This window comes from Canis lupus, chromosome 37 (assembly GCF_011100685.1).
Source record: "Canis lupus familiaris isolate Mischka breed German Shepherd chromosome 37, alternate assembly UU_Cfam_GSD_1.0, whole genome shotgun sequence".
Classification (NCBI taxonomy): Eukaryota; Metazoa; Chordata; class Mammalia; order Carnivora; family Canidae; genus Canis; species Canis lupus.
Genome location: NC_049258.1, coordinates 28,709,305 through 28,728,198, shown reverse-complemented (window position 1 = coordinate 28,728,198; position 18,894 = coordinate 28,709,305). Strand labels below are relative to the sequence as shown.

General features: G+C 42.5%; 1 long non-coding RNA gene across 1 annotated transcript in view; it reads right to left on the bottom strand.

Annotated features, from left to right (window-relative positions):
- Positions 1-557: 557 nt before the first annotated feature.
- The window catches only part of LOC111094441, a 22,063-nt gene continuing 3,726 nt past the window's right edge, over positions 558-18,894 (bottom strand). The window contains exons 2-4 of the long non-coding RNA XR_005385446.1: positions 18,500-18,616; positions 4,978-5,044; positions 558-628 (exon numbers count right to left, since the gene is read on the bottom strand). This is a non-coding gene — a long non-coding RNA (uncharacterized LOC111094441). The remainder of the gene's footprint in view (positions 629-4,977; positions 5,045-18,499; positions 18,617-18,894) is intronic.

Here is an 18,894-nt window from a genome sequence, read left to right as displayed (position 1 = left end):
AAGCCCCACACTGGGCGTAGAGATTACTTCAAAATAAAATCTTAAAAAAAAAAAAATAGTTTGAAGCATATGCAGAAAATCTGCAGCCTCAACACTATAGCCAGCTTGGTATTGTGACATCATTTTACTCGTTTCTGTTCTCCCATGTGTTAACAGATAATTTTTGCTCACTTCTGGATTTTTGGCTGTTTTCCAGACAACTAAGGTTGCAAATACACAAAACATTCCAGTGCCATTTCCAAGGCACAACTTATCTTTACAAATAATCAACTGGACTCTGCTCAGCTTCCCTTCAGAACCAGGAAATTCTTCTTTATGGGACCCACGGGGCCCTTCTTGCCTACCAACCTGGATCTGTTGTTGTAAAGAAAGAATGGATATTGATGTTTGGGTTGTCTTGGTAGATCATAGAGAAATCTATGCATTGTCTGCTTAGCTCTGGGGAAGGACTAGGACTTGAATCTTATCCCCAATTCTGTCAGTTAATAGCTGTTGGTCATGAGCACCTCTCTAAGACTTAGTTGCCTTAGTTGTCAAAGGGAGATAATATTTTTTACCTCATAATGCTACGTGAAGATAAAGATGACATGAGATCATCCAATGTGTGTAGAGCTCCTTGTTTCAGGCCCTAGGTTCCATGTGAAAAGAATAGAATAATTATAAGATCACTTTTTCTTTCTTCCTATCTTATTTCAGTAAAATATAGATAATGTAAGACTTGCCACTGTTACGTGTACAATTCAGTGGTGTTAATTACACACAGTGTTGTGCAACTATCCCCACTGTCCGTTTCCAGAACTTTTCCATTACCCCAAATAGAAACTCTATACCCATCAAGCAATTCACTCTCATTCTCCTCTACTCCCAGCCCCTGGCAATCTCAAATCGACTTTGTGAGCCTATAAACTTGCCTATTCTATGTATTTCATGTAAGTGGAATCATACACGTGTCCTTTTGTGTCTGGCTTATTTCAGCTAGTATAGTGTTTTCAAAGTTGATCCACATTATGACATGTGTCAGAACTTTGTTCCTTTTATGGCTGAGTAGTATTTCATTGTATTCACACAGAGCATTTTGTCCATCCATTCATCTCTTGACGGACACAGGGGTTGTTTCCATGTCATGGCTATTGTGAATGAGGCCACTATGAACACTGGTGCACAAGTATCTCTGAGTCCTTGTTTCCAGTTTTTTGGGGTATATACTTGGGACTAGAGTTGCTGAGTAGTGTAATAATTTTGTTAAACTTTTTTGAGGAACCACCAAACTGTTTTTTCATAGCACTGCACCTTCACATTTCCACAACAATGTACAAGTTTTCCAGTTTCTCCATATCCTCACCAACACTTGGCTATTCACCCCCCCCCCCGCCCTTTTTTTTTTAAATGATAGCCATCCTAGTAGGTATGAAGTGGTATCTCACTGTGGTTTAATCAGTGTTTAATTATCTCTATCTAAAAAAAAAAAAAAAAAAAAATTATCTCTATCTGGGATCCCTGGGTGGTTCTGCGGTTTAGCACTTGCCTTCAGCCTGGGGTGTGATCCTGGAGTCCCGGGATCAAGTCCCACATCAGGCTCCCTGCATGGAGCCTGCTTCTCCCTCTGCCTGTGTCTCTGCCTCTCTCTCTGTCTCTGTCTCTCATGAATAAATAAATAAAGTCTTTAAAAAAATAATTATCTCTGTCAATGAATGAAAAGAGTGCAAGTAATCAAACTGAACCAATGGTCCAAAGATCATCTATATAAAGTGTTGTAGCATTTGGGTATTATTTGAAAGAGTCTATGTCGCACAAGCCAAGGATAATTATCTTATTTTAAAAATACATTTAAAATAATAAAGCCCCATGTATGGATCTGGCTTAAAAGAGGCTGGAAGTTGGTTCCTGGCTGTGACCCACACTGCTAATGAATCTATGGTGGCCCCAGACTGATCAACTATGGCATGTCAAGAAAGGTTGGGTGCTTGGTCTAAGGCTGTTGACGTCTTCAATACATAAAGATAATTATTTTGTTTCAAGAGACTTAACAATGTTGATCATTGAGAGTTGAAAAGTAATAGCAATATTAATAATGCACAATAACAGACAGAGGAAGTGATGCTGAACCTGAACCTCTAAGGTGTATAAAAATTATCAGATCAGACTGACCGTCGGTAGATCTACAAGCATTTTTTTCGGGAAGATAGTCAATTGGACTTATGTGATGCTCTTGAATTTATAACACCTAGAAAGGAAGGATCTTATTTCTTTTAGCAAAATAGTCGAAAGAACTCTACAGTAGGTATTATTAATGTTCTTATTTTACATGATGAAAAATTAGTCTTGGAGAAATTAAGTATCTTGCCCCAGTGATTGAACCAAGATCAAGTCCATTTGACTTCTGAGCTGCCTTCATGGAAGAAGAAAACATGAGCTGAATGGAGGAGGTGCTGTCACAGTAGCTGTGCTGGTTTCCTGGGGTTGACTAATAAGGTACCCCCAATTACATGGCTAAAACAACAGAAATTCACTACCTCTCAGTTCTGGAGGCTTGAAGTCCAAAATCAAGGTGTCAGCCTGGTTGGTTGTCTCAAGGGCTATAAAGGGAGAATCTGTTTGGCCTCTTCTCTCCTAGCTTCTCATGGTCTTGGGCATCCCTTGGCTTGTAGCTGGCGTTCTCCTTGTGTCTTCACATGGATTTCCTCTATGTGTGCTTTTCTCTATGACCCAAACTCTCCTTTTTATGAGAACACCAGACATACTGAATTAGGGCTCACCCTAATGACCTCATTTTTATTTCATTACTTCTGGAAAGATTCTGTCTCCAAATACAATCACACTCTGGGGCCTGGGGGTTTGGACTTCAGTACATCTTCTTTGAGGAGTTGGGTGGGTTACACAACTCATCCTTAACAATGACTTAATACTGAGTTGGTCGTATCTCCAAATGAGCTTGTACTCCTGTCTTCACGTAAGTTTATAATGTCTGCAGGACATGCTAATGTATTTTAAGTTATAAAATGAATGAATGTATTTTAAGTTCAGAAAAAAAAAAATGTATGAGTTTCTAGCTGGGAGCCTGCATAGTATCCCCTTAGTGACTTAAAAACCCAGCCCCATACTCTAGGACATCTGTTGTTACAATCTTTTCAAATTCTGAACTTAAGAAGTTTGGTTCACAGTGCCCGTGGGCCTGCTTCACTTTTAGCATCGGTTCAAAAGGAAGGGCCTCTTTATTTTCAAATTGCTTCAAGGTTGATTTTAGGGAAAAAAAGTTTCTAACTCCTACGGAATTCACAAAGTCTCAAGTATCTAGGAAAGAATGCCTTTGGTTTCAGAGACATATTTTGGAAACATAGACTTTTCTTTCATTTACCCCAAAACAAAAAAGATTTTTTTCAGTTCCCTTTTTGTTTGGAGAGAGAACAGGACTACGTCGTGCTACAATTTTTTATCAGTTCTTCTGCTAGTTTTTAAAGAGGTGGCCGAGTCTTTGATTTTCCACCTGGAAGATGCCGTAGACAGAGCCGGCAGAGGATGGCCACGAGGAGATAGTCAGGGCTAAGTCGGCTCAGCTCAGGAGGCTCCCAAGAGCCTTGTCCGCTTCCAGACTCCCCGTGGGCTGGGGCCTAGCTGCGTCTGGGAGACAGCCACCGCCTCCACCTGCTCCCATTCCTCTCCCCAGGCGTTGGTCTCAAGGACGTTCCCTAAAGTCTACTGTGTGGTAACCTCGGGGTCTGCTTCTGGAGAACCCAGGCTGCGACAGGGCCCGGATGTCCAGACAGAGAAAAAGAGGCAACTGTGGGAATGAGAAGCAAGCTGGATTCCAGGCCGTGGCTTCAGTGAGACTAAGGAAAGGCTGCATGGGAAAGGTCGCTTCCAAAGGAATTGTCTCAACCAGCACCGCAAGGAATAGTCCTGGAACCTAAATAGAAAAAAAAAATTCCTCCAAAACCACAAGGGGACGGACACCTGGGTGGCTCAGCAGTTGAGCATCTGCCTTCAGCTCAGGGCGTGATCCTGGAGACCCGGGATCGAGTCCCGCATCGGGCTCCCTGCAGGGAGCCTGCTTCTCCCTCTGCCTGTGTCTCTGCCTCTCTCTGTGTGTCTCAGGAATAAATAAATAAAATATTTAAAATAAAAAAATAAAAATCACACGAAGTTTCTAGAGTATGTACAATTTGTATTAAGGGACACCTGGGTGGTTCAGTGGTTGAGCATCTGCCTTTGGTTCAGGTCGTGACCCCGGCCGGGGTCCTGGGATCGAGTCCCACATCAGGTTCCCCACAGGGAGCCTACTTCTCCCTCTGCCTGTGTCTCTGCCTCTCTCTGTGTCTCTCATGAATAAATAAATAAAATCTTAAAGAAGAAGAAGAAGAAAAAAGAAAACAGAAGAGGAACTTGATAGCAATGTCCTGAACAAAAGAATGACGACAAAGGTGATCCAGAAAACACTTACCAGTCAGGATGCAAAAATAAAGCTATTGGCTAAAATGGGAAAAGGAAAGCAGTAAGTGTCACAAAGTATGTTTTAACCGCTCAAGGCTGGGATACACCAAGGAGGAACGTGGAACCCTAGGTGTAATTCACCTCGACAAGGACCTTCACATTTTCTCACCGGGTTAGATGTCGTCTTGCGCTTGAACCGGTTGCTGGAGTGTGGTAAAAAAGACGAGTCCAGAATACAGCTGGATAAGCCCGGGTGGTGAGAAAAGGCCAGCTTTCAGGGACATGGCTTTGACCAAATGGTGGTCTTTCCTTACACCCTTGGGCAGTGACAGTGAAACCTGGTCAGAGGCAATGACCGGAAGCCTGGGTGTGAACGTGCATACGCGTCTCTCTGTACGTGTCTGTGCAAGCGACGTCTCTGCCTGTGCACACACGTGTGTGTGGGGTGTGATATGTCCTGTGTATGGGCCGAGGTTGGGAGGGGATCGCCCACCACAAGGCGGAGTAGTCCACTCCTTCTGGATAGAGTACATCCTCTTGTGTCATTACCTTGTTTGGGTCTCTCCGAAGGCAGAAGCAGGGTTTGAGGGCAGGTAGTTTGATTGCGAGGTGATCCCTAGAAGCAGGAGTGAAGGGCAGAGACAGGAAAGGAGGAGATGCTGGTAAAAGTGTATACTCGCCATCACTTCTGTGGGATACAGAGGGTCAGTTCCCCTTGGACCTCTTGAGCAGTGTTCTAAAGGCCTCCCAGAACTGCCCACCCAGGGGCACCCACCTGAACCTAGTCAGTTAAGCATCTTATCTTTGGCTCAGGTCGTGATCCCAGGGTCCTGGGATCCAGCCCCACTGGGCTCCCAGCTCAACAGGGACTCTGCTTCTCCCTCTCCCTCTCCATTTACCTCCCCTACCCCCACCAGTTCCTGCACTCTCTTGCTCTCAAATAAATAAATAAAATCTTAAAAAAAAAAAAAAAAAAAAGAATTGCCCACCCAAAGGACAGACATCCAGAGCATTTATTTACAGGCTCTTCTTCACGGCCTGAGGGTTGCCCCTGTGGGCACTGACTCCCCCACAACGGCAAGCTCCACTTGCAGGCTGAGTGAGCAGCCTCCCGGCTGGGGAATCAGCTGTGGGGCTGAAAATGACCACCACAGGGTACCCGCCGGCGGTGGTGCAGTGGGGCTCACAGAGAACTATCCATCTGGGCTGTGGCTGAAATCAGAGGGGGTGGAGGGCAGTGATGTATGGTTCTTGTACACCTCTACCCCACACCCATAAACTGCCAAGGGCCCTAGGAAAAGTGCTCACATGTTTTAAAAAAGGACATCCTGGTAAATCATTGCTGAGCACTTATAATGCAAATTGAAATATAATAAAGATGTTTTATGCTGAGTTTCTTTGACTCAGTAATAAGCCATGATGGTTGCTGAATTTTAAATTAAAGAAGGAAATGGATGGTTTGTATTTGGGGAGTTTTAAGAGGTCAATAAATAACACCTTCTTCTTCTCCTATGGTGCTCTGAGGCATCTGAGAAATGAGACACAGGAGACCAAAGGATGGGGGTGAAAGTGGCAGCTAAATAGGGATTTATACCTGTGGCCCAAAGAGCAGGGCTGGCTGATGTTCTGTGCCCGCAGCACAGTATGAACTAGGGAACCATGCACCTGAGCCGATCCACCTCCCCCGGTCACTGCCTTGCTCTGGTCTGGCAGAGAGGGAAGAGAGTGAATCTTTGATGCTGGGCAGCCTTGCAGATTTTAAATAGATGAGTTTCATCCCATCAAGGAATGCACACCATTTACTGTGGGATCCTTGTCACTCACCAATCAGTAACTCACTTCTAAAGCGGGCACATTACTCTGATGGGAATTCCCCCACGTGGAACAGTGAGGTAAGGCAAAGAAAAGATTTCTTCCAACGATTGTGGAAAGAAAAAGGAGTCTCTGGAACAGTGTACACTCCGGGTCCCTCCTGTAGTTCTCACTGTTGATAGCCTTCCATTTGATGTTCGACTGTATTTTGTACAATTTGCTTTGATGACCGAGGGTAGAGTTGTCTTCTACGAGTCTTGTTCCCCGGCTATAATGTGAACTCAGGAAGGGTCTATGCAGTGCTTTCTTTTGTGGGATCCAGAAAAGAACTCTGGGATGGAAATCAAGTAAACCCAAGTTCTACATCTAGGCCCCAGTAAAACACGGTTCCATCGTGTAGTCTTGTAGACCTACTCCAGGTCCAGATTTCAGTTTCAGAATAATTACTAAATGAACTGAATAGATACTAGTATGATGAATGGTTAAGTGTGATCTAATAACGAAAATAAGACGATGTTTACTAACAGCGTGCAGTGTGCCTGTGGAAGAGAGAAGCCTGTGGAATAAGCACTGGCTTTGGCATTGGACAGATCTGGGTTTACATACTGGTCCTGTCACTTTACCCGAAGTGGGTTTCCTGCAAAATCCTGTGGATTTTTTTTAGTTTGATGGGTTCATTACTCAATAAATACTGCTTAATAAATCACTAGAAATTGTATATAAAGTATTTGGAACTGTACACATGGTATTTCTCAGTGTTTTATACTACATCAAGATCTAGAGACATGTACATAAAAACAATATGTACATTGCAAACAACTGTTAAATTCTTGAAACCCGAAAGGAGACTCCATAAGTGCCTAGAAACAGAACGTCTTTGTTCCCATAAATAAGATTTTAAGTTAAAAGTAACAGGAGAAAATAACTTCCAGCCCTGATGATTATAGAGTGAAAGCCTAAATATAGGAGGAGAATAAAAACCAGACATGCTTTTTAAATAAAGTATATTTAAAAGCCCCTATCATGAAGATGTGGAATCTGAAAACATCATATTCAGTGGGAAGATAACTAAAGAGGTTTTTTGGTTTATCTGATTTTATTTGATTCAGATATTAAGTCTACATCTGATTATGGTCAAACTACCAAGGAAAATAATCAAATTGTAACCCATCTGCAACAAATTCATGTTATTTCTTACAGAATTGTAGTCAGATAGCTTAGATTTGATTCATAATTTTCTTCCAAGAAGAGAGCCTTTCAAACTGAATAAAGATTTCAAAAATACAGGAAGTTAAATTATGAGAAGTAGAAAGTTAAGAGCTATTTCTTGGCCATATGTACCGTGAAATATATATTTTTTAAAGCCATAAAGGTAGCCACACTCTTCGTTAATGAGTTAATGAGTGATATTTAAAAGTTCCTTCATCCAGAGACAGATAATAAACCCACAAGCTTGGAAGAAAGTAATGGTAGTACAAGAAAAGGCAGCGTAATAAACTGGTCTTGAGCTCTGGTGTACTTTGTATATTAGTTTACTGCTTAGTGCTTAATTTAAATTTACCTAGAAAGATTGCCATTCAAATAATTCTGGCTCCCTCTCATCCTAGATGGTAGTAGAAAATAAATCCGAAGCATGTTTTCTTGGTTTAAGGAATGATTGCCTTTTCATTTTTGTTTTTATTTTTGGTTGAAGTTGTTTTGTTTCTGGCCTACCAAAGTATGCTCCTCCAAAACTCCGTGGTATTTTGAGGGGAAGGTGGGCAATTAGCATGAACTAGGAGCTTTTGGGAACATGGACAGGCTGACAGTTCCTACCCTTTGGGGGTTCTTCTTCTCCCTAAGGGATTGAAATGGTATGCAAGGGGAATCCTTCCAAGGAATGAGCAAACCTCCTTAGACTCCTAGGCCCACCATCAAGGCCTAGATTATTGAGAGCTGATTCCACCAGAACGCATGGCAAGAAAGCCATGTTTTGGGAATTGTGGCCAAACATATTAGCATAAGCCAGGGGCATTTGCAGAAGCAACAACCTCCACCCATCAGTGGACTAATCATATTCTTCAGATTCTATTGGCAAGATGTTTGGAAGCAGGACTGGCCTGGGTGGGCTAAGTAACCTGTTGGTGTTTTCAAGAGAGGCCCCCAAGGGAGAAAGCGGTTGTCTTTGCACAACCCAGTAAGTAGGGCCCCATTAATTAAAGGGTGATATGACCTTATTTGAACCTTGAACATGATAGAGCAGGTCATATGAATTAAAATAATACAATGCCACGATCTCAGCATATGCTGGATACTGTTCAGCTGTTATTTTGCTAGATCCATAAATGACTAAACGAGTATGTTTGCTGCAACACAACTGTCCCCTCTGTATTTATGGCCAGCCTACAATAGATGGCAGCTAACCTTTAAATGCATATAGACTTGCCCGAAAGAGAAAGAAAAAAAGAAAGAAAGAAAGAAAGAAAGAAAGAAAGAAAGAAAGAAAGAAAGAAAGAAAGAAAAGACTTGTCCAAGTAGTATACTTCTATTTGTTTCTTTTTAACTCTAATAAAGACAAATGTGCTGTCTTTATGTTACTACTTAAATACCTTAATATTTCTCTCTCCTTAATGTTTTAGTATTTCAACTAAGTAAGTTTGAAGTTTTTGCTAAAACAAATTTAAAAAAAAAAAAATATTTTATTTAGGGATCCCTGGGTGGCACAGCGGTTTGGCACCTGCCTTTGGCCCAGGGCGCGATCCTGGAGACCCGGGATCGAATCCCACATCGGGCTCCTGGTGCATGGAGCCTGCTTCTCCCTCTGCCTGTGTCTCTGCCTCTCTCTCTCTCTGTGACTATCATAAATAAATAAAAATTTTTAAAAAAATTAAAAATATATATTTTATTTATTTATTCATGATAGACACAGAGAGATAGAGAGAGAGGCAGAGACACAGGCAGAGGGAGAAGCAGGCTCCATGCCGGGAGCCCAACATGGGACTCCATCCAGAGCTCCAGGATCACGCTCTGGGCCGAAGGCAGGCACTAAACTGCTGAACCACCCAGAGAACCCCTGCTAAAACAAATTCTAAAATTAAAACCACTTCATGTCCTATTTCTTTAAATTGACTTATTTAACCTCTTATCCATTTACATAAGAGATCTCTCTTTTGGATAAAAGCTTCTATAACTTTGTTCCTACAGTATAAAATTATATATCAATTCTCTTTCTTTAGATTTTTTATTTAAATTCAATTTGCCAACATATATTACAACACTCAGCGCTCATCCCATCAAGTGCCCCTTCAATTTTTTTAAAAGGTACTGCTAATGTATTTTTAATCATAACGAGTTAAAAGTATAAAGAAAAGATAAGTTAAACTTTATTAATGTGATATATTAATGGAACAAATTCATGTAACTATATAGCAGCATCCTTATGGAGTCAAAAATTAGTTTATTTAATAGTTTTAATCAATTTTCCCTGTAGTCTCCTATTGCTATTATTCTGTAAGTTGTTAATATTGCTAATATTTTCCAGCATTTGGAGTAAACTTTTAAAATGCTTAGGTGCTCTCTCTTTTTTTTTTTTTAGGTTTTATTTTTAAGGAATCTCTATACCAACATGGGGCTCAAGCTCACACCCCCAAGATTTAAGAGTCACACGCTCCACCGACTGAGCCAGGTACCCTTAAATGCTCTTTCTTATTAAATTTGTACATTTAGTTAATTCTTCAGCTAAAATTGCTTCACACAATTTTTATTTCCCCTCAATTTTAAACTTTTGTGAAAATGATGCCTCACTTGATAACATCAGATTCTCAAGGTGACAAATTCTTTTTTGTTGCTGTCCTAACAAAATGAACACAGTTCTATTTATTTATTTTGAACACAGAGTTAAATAATTTTATCCATGAAAAATCAAAAGTATATATATATATATTTTAAGATTTTATTTATTTATTCATGGGACACAGAGAGAGGGAGAGGAGAGGCAGAGACACAGGCAGAAGGAGAAGCTCCCTCCATTCCATGCAGGGAGCCCGACGTGAGACTCGATCCCAGGTCTCCAGGATCACGCCCTGGGCTAAAGGCGGCGCTAAACCACTGAGCCACCAGGGCTGCCCTCAAAAGTATATTTTGATCCAATATTGGCATGGGACAAAACTGCAAATTGTTGTTTACAGGGTGACAAATTCTTCTTTGAAATAATTGGACTTTTTTGTGATAATTTAAAAATTTTTTCCTCCTGATTACTTTTAGTAGTCAAAATATTACTTTTCTTGAAATGGTTCAGTCACAAATTTGTTCTCTGAAGAGATGACTTCCTGCATACAACTGTCTGAACTCACACGTCATGAATATTTCATTTCCAATTCAGAAAAAAAGTATAGCCAGTTTACCCAAGGGGCTTTATAACTGAGTTCTTATTGTATTTTACCAAGAAAAATCAGTGTTGGGTTGGGGAGGTGTCTAGACAAATAACAAAAAGACAGAAGTCCTTCAGCAAAATCCCAAAGTCCTACTTTAGCACTTTGAGGCAGAGCTGGGCAGAGGAGTAGGTGAGAGAAAATGGAAACTCAAGGAACACAGGATGAAAAAGGAGAATGTCCTGCTGGGCGCCAGGCTAACTTTCCCCCTCTCCTGGGAGGGAGGCCCACACCCCTAATCAGGACGTCAGTTTAGGTGGTGGGGAAAGAAGCCATTCTCTCCTTTGGCCAACAGCCTCTCTGATCTTGTGGCCGCACCGCTTATTAGCAAAGCAGAGACATTATCTTTGTGACCTTAAGGTCTGTAGGGGATATAATCACAGGAGTATAGACACAAGGATAAGGAGAGAAAGCAGTGGATTTAGCCTGGGTGGCGTGGGGGCAGGGCAGCCCCCCCAGAGGAGGGGACTTCCAAGCCAAGAGAGAAAGGAGGCAACATTCCAAGCAGAGGAGCATCCAGCCCCAGAATCCCAAGCAAGCAGAAGCCTGCACTTCTTTGCCAGCGTTAGTATCTTCCATCCAATCTTTCGGGCTTCCCCTTAAGGGCCTGCTCTCCCCTCTCCTCTTCATCTCCTTCCTCTTTCCCCTTAGCTCCACTGACAAATCAGAGTAGGGCAATTAGATATCTAAGATAAGTCCTCATTTTAGCTAGAATAGAATGAGGTTAAGAACCACCATGAGCTCCACACAACCTGAAAGGGTCAGACTGTTATATAAGGCGGCCGAGAAAAGCAGGTCTGGAGTCTCCCATGCCAGACCACACGAAGGCAGATGTCCCCAAATTCTTCCTGAGATGATTTCTATATAGTCACTACAGTGATTTCTAGATGGTTTCTCTGGTCTCTATCTACCATGTAGATAGCACCAATGCTCTGGATTCAAAATTCACTTGGTGATATGGAAATTACTTAAAGAAGAACAGAGGAGGGGATCCCTGGGTGGCTCAGCAGTTTAGCACCTGCCTTCGGCCCTGGGACTCCAGGATCAAGTCCCACATTGGGCTCCCCTGTGTGAAGCCTGCTTCTCTCTCTGTGTCTCTGTGTCTCTTATGAATAAATAAATAAATAAAATCTTAAGAAAAAGAAGAAGAAGAACAGAGGGATCACACACACACACACATATTAAGCATTAAGTGTGACTCAGCCTATATTAATAATACAAGTAATTCCACACAAAAAAACAATTGTATATGCTCGGAACTTCTTCCTCTTACTTTTTCTAAGCAAAAAACCTAAACTGCTAAAAGGAGAGTACAAGAACACCTATATTGCTTTGCTAAAATTAGTATTTCCCATAATGGAAATACTATTTACCCACTTTAGGAGAGGTAATGATTCAAGAGAGGAATTCATCTCAAACATCAAAGGGACAGTTAAAAAACTGGATCAGGAGATATACCTGATGTCATACTTTGTGTTTTGAAAGCAAACTTGAAGCCTGATCAAGATCAGCAATAAATTAACATCATCTTGGAAAACAAGAGTGTCCTCAACGAACCAGAAAAGTTGAAGAATTACTGACAGAAAGCCCTAAGGGTCAGCACTATGGGTTAATCAACAAAGGACAACAAAGCTTCCTGTTGGGAGCAATCCCAGAAGAGCATCCAACTCAGAGGCAAGGCATCTAAGGAGTAGCAGACACAGAGGGTGATAAATGGGAAGACGAACAGGAATCGGTGGTGATTTGGGAGAACTGGAGGATTTGCCCAGGGACACAGCCCTGCGTGCAGACACTAGTGCGGGAAAGGTAAGATCTGGGAACTTCTACATCCCCATGGGCCCTGGAAGTGTCTGTACTCGGAGGAGAAGCTAAAGATAGATCCTCTTGCCAATGTGGTTTCTCTTACCCATTCTCACGTCTCCCCAGAACATGAGATATGATTGCCAGGTGGCCAGAAAATTCCAATACAGAGATCAACAGAAACCAAGGATCACCAAGTTTGTTGGGAAGAAACATTACCATAAAAAGACACCAAATTGGATAAAAATAGAATAAAGACCTCAAGAGATAGTTAATTTGGCAGGCAAAAATTTTATAAAGATTAACATTCTCAGAAAGTGTTGGGAGGATACCATGGGGAAAAAGAATAACTACATATCTTGGAAATTTTAAGTGTAAAAGAGAAGTATTAGCAAAAGAATTGAATAAACAGGACTAGAAAGCAAAGTACATCTATGAGGGAATGAAAATCCATAAGTATAATAAACTTGCAGTGCTATGTGGTGTTAGCCTTCCAGGATATAATACATTTTCACCTTTTGTTTACATCGTTTACATCCTTCATTTAAAACCGGTAGCTTTCTGGGGATCCCTGGATGGCTCTGCGGTTTAGTGCCCGCCTTCGGCCCAGGGCGTGACCCTGGGGACCGGGCTCCCTGCATGGAGCCTGCTTCTCCCTCTGCCTGGGTCTCTGCCTCTCTCTCTCTGTGTGTCTCTGCCTCTCTCTCTCTGTGTCTCTCATGAATAAATAAATAAAATCTTTAAAAAATAAAAAAATAAAACTGGTAGCTTTCTTTTAAAAAATAAAACTATAAAATAATAAATAAAAATGAGATCTCCAAAAAAAGAAACAAAACCCGTGTTCTTATAAAAGAAGGTGTAAGTCTGTTAACTCGTCAGCAAATGACACTAAAACTGAAGGGAAAAATAAAAGAAGGAAGAGAAGGAAAAAAAAAAGACAGCACCAGTGGTCGAGTTGTGCTGATGGTCTTTTGAGGAACAAGGGAATAATTGTATAATATAAACCTCTTTCATATGCTGGGGCTTCCCCAAGGACATAGTGGTGACTCGCAAACATCGAACCATAACCCACAGAAAGAAACGTGTGCAACCCGGAGCATCTGTACACATACATATGTACAAAGTTTTCGCAGAACAATACTTATTTTCTGATATTTTCCATTTTACCATATTTTTCTAAAAAACATATTTTTAAATTTTTTTTAATTATTTTTTTTCTTTATTTATTTATGATAGTCACACACAGAGAGAGAGAGAGAGAGAGAGAAGCAGAGACACAGGCAGAGGGAGAAGCAGGCTCCATGCACCGGGACCCCGATGTGGGATTCGATCCCGGGTCTCCAGGATCACGCCCTGGGCCAAAGGCAGGCGCCAAACCACTGCACCACCCAGGGATCCCTAAAAAACATATTTTTAATTTAAATGTACTCCCTGCCTCCCATGCATATACCTCCCAGTTTGGAAAGTGTGGTACTAAGCAACCTTATAAGAAAAGTACTTGCCAGGGGATCCCTGGGTGGCTCAGCGGTTTGGCGCCTGCCTTCGGCCCAGGGCGCGATCCTGGAGTCCCGGGATCGAGTCCCACATCGGGCTCCCTGCATGGAGCCTGCTTCTCCCTCTGCCTGTGTCTCTGCCTCTCTCTCTCTCTGTACTCTCATGAACAAATAAATAAAATCTTAAAAAAAAAAAAAAAAAAGAAAAGAAAAGAAAAGTACTTGCCAGGGCACCTGGGGGGCTCAGGGGTTGAGCGTCTGCCTTCGGTTTAGGGTGTGACCCTGGGGTCCTGGGATCGAGTCCCGCATCCGGCTGCCCTCAGGGAGCCTGCTTCTCCCTCTGCCTGTGTCTCTGTGCCTCTCTCATGAATAAATAAATAAAATCGAAATAAATAAATAAATAAATGGCGTGTGTTTTATACATGTCAGCGAAGATACTTTGCCTGTATATTTATTCAAATGTTCCCTTGAAACCAAAACTTTGTCCGATGGCCCATGATTTTATTTTCACTTGTTTATCTCTTTCTCTTTCTTCCCCTTATTGTGGAATTCCAATAGTCTAAGAATCCAACAATCAAGACTCTTTTCAGATGCCTGTGTTGGACCTATATTATATGAGATATATTCAAATGGGGCTTTTTTCTGTGAAATCATAAGGAGGTCAAGATCGACCGGCCTCCCCCAGGGCTATCATCATCGATTTTGTCGTGTTCTAGACTCAGTTTCCCTCCAAGAGTGTTCTAACATGTGCCACAGCCACATTTCCTTCTCTCACATTGGGATTAAGCACCTCCCTCATCTAAGTGCTTTCTAGTGATTCACAAATAGCAGCACAATCATGGCATATATACATATATATATACACATATACACACACATATGTACATATATGTATGTATCATGGCATACATATACATATATATATATACGTGTGTATACACATACATATATATAAGAGAATTATAGAAAAAACAACATCTTTATCATTAATCCATGATAAAATTACGAATGGCTTGGGACACCAGGGTGGCTCAGCAGTTGACTTGTCTGCCTTCGGCTCAGGGTGTGACCCTGGAGTGCCTGGATCGAGTCCCACATCGGGCTCCCTGCAGGGAGCCTGCTTCTCCCTCTGCCTGTGTCTCGGTGCCTCTCTCTGTGTGTCTCCCATGAATAAATAAATAAAATCTTAAAAAATTATATGAATGGCTTAACCAAAATCTAGTGCATGTGGAGAGTTGTAGCAACAGATCTCATCTAGATTGCTCTAAATAATTTGTAGGGGTACATAGGATTCTGTCCAGCCTATTAATTATCCCACACTCCTGCGGCTCTCTACTGTCTCACCGAGTGGGCCAGCATTTCTGGTTCCTCTCCAGTGGCCCTTTGAAGGATTATTGCGAAGCTACAGACTTTTATGTGCAATCTGTAGGGATTTCTGCGCAGGACACACGTAGTTAATGTTCTAAATCCGCCTAACACGGTACATTAGTTATGTAAACAGTATTAACATTAAAACGATGTTCACTTCGGGGAAACAGTAATTATATTTCTTCTTATTAGGTAATAGCCATGCAACCATTTTTTATTATTTCTGCGAGGTGTTCTTTTTTTGTTTGTCTGTGTGTCCTTTGTTTTGTGTTCTTTGAGGCCCGTCTAAGGTGCCCTGAAGGAGCAGCGCTCCTGCCGGGTCCTGGGGGGTGGGGAGGGCAGGAGGTGGGGGAGGGGGGCAGGTGACCTGCCCAAGCCAGGTGGCTCCCGGGGCGACAGGCCGGGCTTTCCCTGGGGCATCACTGATCCATCCTGTGGGTTGACTAATTTCACCGAAAACACCACCTTCTTACCTGCAACCGGGTTCTTCAAAAACAGATTCCTATGGATCGGCGATGTTCCCGGGACCCTTCTTGCCTTTCTGCCCATGTTGGGCCAGAAACCCACAGATGCGGTAAAAATCAGGGTAAAATAATTCAGAGAGGGGCACAGAAGAAAATAAAGATTGCCTTCACTGTTCTCACACACAATTAGCCGTTGGAGGCCCTCGGATCTGTTTTTCCCCTTTTCTTGTTGATTCTGACTTAAGTAAGGGTTTCCCGCAGTTTAACTCCAAAACATCCCCTCCAAGGGCCCTACAAGGTGAGGAATCACCAGTGTCACTGTTAAGGAAACTGAGGCCCGGGAAATCCCTGAGTTGGCCGGCGGCCACAGGCTGGCCCCGAGGGGACCCCCAAGGGCCTCGGGCTGCTGTCCTTCACAGGGCACCTTAGCTGCTCCCTTGCTGCTGCGGCCAGCACCGCCTTCCTCAAATGGAGACAGGACTGTTTTCCCCCCCTCAATGATTAGGATTACACTCACTCCCCATTATTCACAGGTTCCCTACTTGTAGATTCGCCTACTGGCTAAAATTTATTCTCACCCCCAAATCAGTACTTCCCGGGTCGAGCTACTCTCGGACAGGCAGCAAAGGCGGAGTCACTGTGCACACGTGCTCAGCTGAGCTCGAACCAGGGCACACTCCGCTTTCTCGTTTCAGCTCCCGGGTGGGAAACAAGGGCTCTTTTCGTGGTCTATTTAGTGCCACATCATTTGAAGTTTTGTGATTTTGCAGTTAATTTTGATCTTCTTCTTCTTTAAGATTTTATTTATTTATTCATGAGAGATACACAGAGGCTGAGACACAGGCAGAGGGAGAAGCAGGCTCCCTGCAGGGAGCCCGATGCAGGACTCGATCCCAGGAGCCTGGGGTCACATCCTGAGCCAAGGCCGATGCCCACCCGCTGAGCCACCCAGGCGTCCCACTTTTGCTGCTTAAAATGGCCACCAAGTGTGGTGCTAGGAGGCTCCCAAGTGTTCCCAACACAGAGGAGACTCCTGCGTTGGATGTGCTTCCTTCAGCCATGAGGGATGGAGCTGCCGACTATCAGTTCAGTACAAGTTATGTATTGGTTGGTTGATAAAAATGTTACCAGAAGCTCTAGGAATGTAACCAGGTATGTAGGCTCGATGGTTCAGGATTTGCTAATTTGAAGTTTATAGTAGTTTGTAGATCGATCATGAATAAGTAGAAACAGCTGTATTATTACTGTGGCTACTGCTGTTATTGCCTAATAGTAAATGATGTGACCTCTCAGCTTACTCTTGAGCCTTACGCAAGAGGGTCTGACCTTCTGTTTATAGTTCTTCCTGCCATGGGTGTTGGGGAGCTACCATCCCACTCTTAGCACCCTCAAGAGGACTTCTGGCCCCTGCTAGCAATTAATCATGGTTCCAAACTCTGACCCCTGTTAACTGAAGCACTCCTGTCTCATGCCTGGCCTTCCAGAAGCACCAGGACAGCCCACTTACAAGTTAAGGCAGGCTTGCTTCTGATTTTGCTTTGAGAGCATTGATGTCAGAGCACTGAGGGCCTGGCCATCAATCCTACTTTCATCACGGCTCCTCTCAGGAGACCTAGGGTCACCCACACAAGAGTCCCTAAGCAGAGATGCAGATTAGACCTCAGGCCAACATTGTTCTTTGAGGGACAGATGACCCACTGCCAACATCGCAGATGGAACTAGAGAGTATTATGCTAAGCGAACTAAGTCAGAGAAAGACAAATACCATATGATTTCACTCACAACTGGGATTTAAAAAACAAAACAGGTGAACTATAGGGGAAGGGAAGGAAAAATAAAATAAAAAAAAACAGAGAGGGAGAGAAACCATAAGAAACTCTCAACTCTAGGAAACAAATAAGCAAACAAGCAGTTGAACGTAGGGGAAGGGAAAGAAAAATAAAGTAAGACAAGAACAGAGTGGGAGACAAACCATAGGAGACTCCTAACTCTAGGAAATAAACTCTGAGGGTTGCTGCAAGGGACGTGGGTGGAGGGGTGGGGTCACTGGGTGATGGGCATTAAGGAGGGCACTTGAAAGAATGAGCACTGGGTGTTGTATGCAACTGATGAATCACTAAATTCTACCCCTGAAACTAATAATACAGTATATGTTAATTAAATTAACTTTAAATTTTAAGAAAGGAAAAAATACATAAATCTTATGCACAAGTCTCAGAACTTCAGTACATCACACATAAATAAATTAAAACATCTATGTTTTGCTTTCCTTTAAAGAAACCTTCATTTCAAATGGAAAAATTCACTTTATAAAATGTCTAATGAAAGGGGAAGAATATCAGAGAAACAGCTTTTCATTCCCTCCAGGAAAGACTAGCATCTATTTTTTTCAGAGATTTTTTCCAAATGGGACTGGTGATGGGCATCTAACATATAATGAAGTAATTCAGTTTGTTGTAAATAGATGTTTTGTTTTTATTTCACGTGAGTTGCAGTTTCATGATAAGGACGGTTATGTTGTCAGCCAAAATAACCATGGCTAGTAAAAGATGATTTCTTATTCAATTAATCTTAAAAAAAAAACTAATTTGGAAATAAATTATAGTCCTCTTGATACTCACATCATAAAGATAATTACGCGTAAAGATATTTATCTTTGTGATAACCCTCAGTACTAACATGACCAGATCCCTGTGGCAAAATGCAAAAGAGGTGAAAATCAAACCTTTGTAGGGAGCCACTCGAACCACCCCTCCGATGAAGCCAAGAGAACTAGTTCAAACCAGGAAATCACGAGAGTCGTCGGTATATGTGGACGGCACCCCTAACCACGGTAAGAGATCTGCAAAGGGAAACCAGACAGAGGTTAACTGTCTTTTAAAAATCCACCAAGTTGGCCCGAACGCCGAGTTGGACAGCGGGCTCCGCGACAGAGGCCGCAGCATCCGACGAAGCCACAGGCCGTTCACCATCTGCTCCAGGATGCCCACCTCTGGGAATCTGTTTTCCAGATGTGCTAGCACACCTGGGAAATGGCAAGCTTCCTCGCTGTGACATTTCTTGAAAAAAGCCAAGTGGGAGGAACCCATGCTTCTGATAGGAGGACAAAGAGTGGTACCT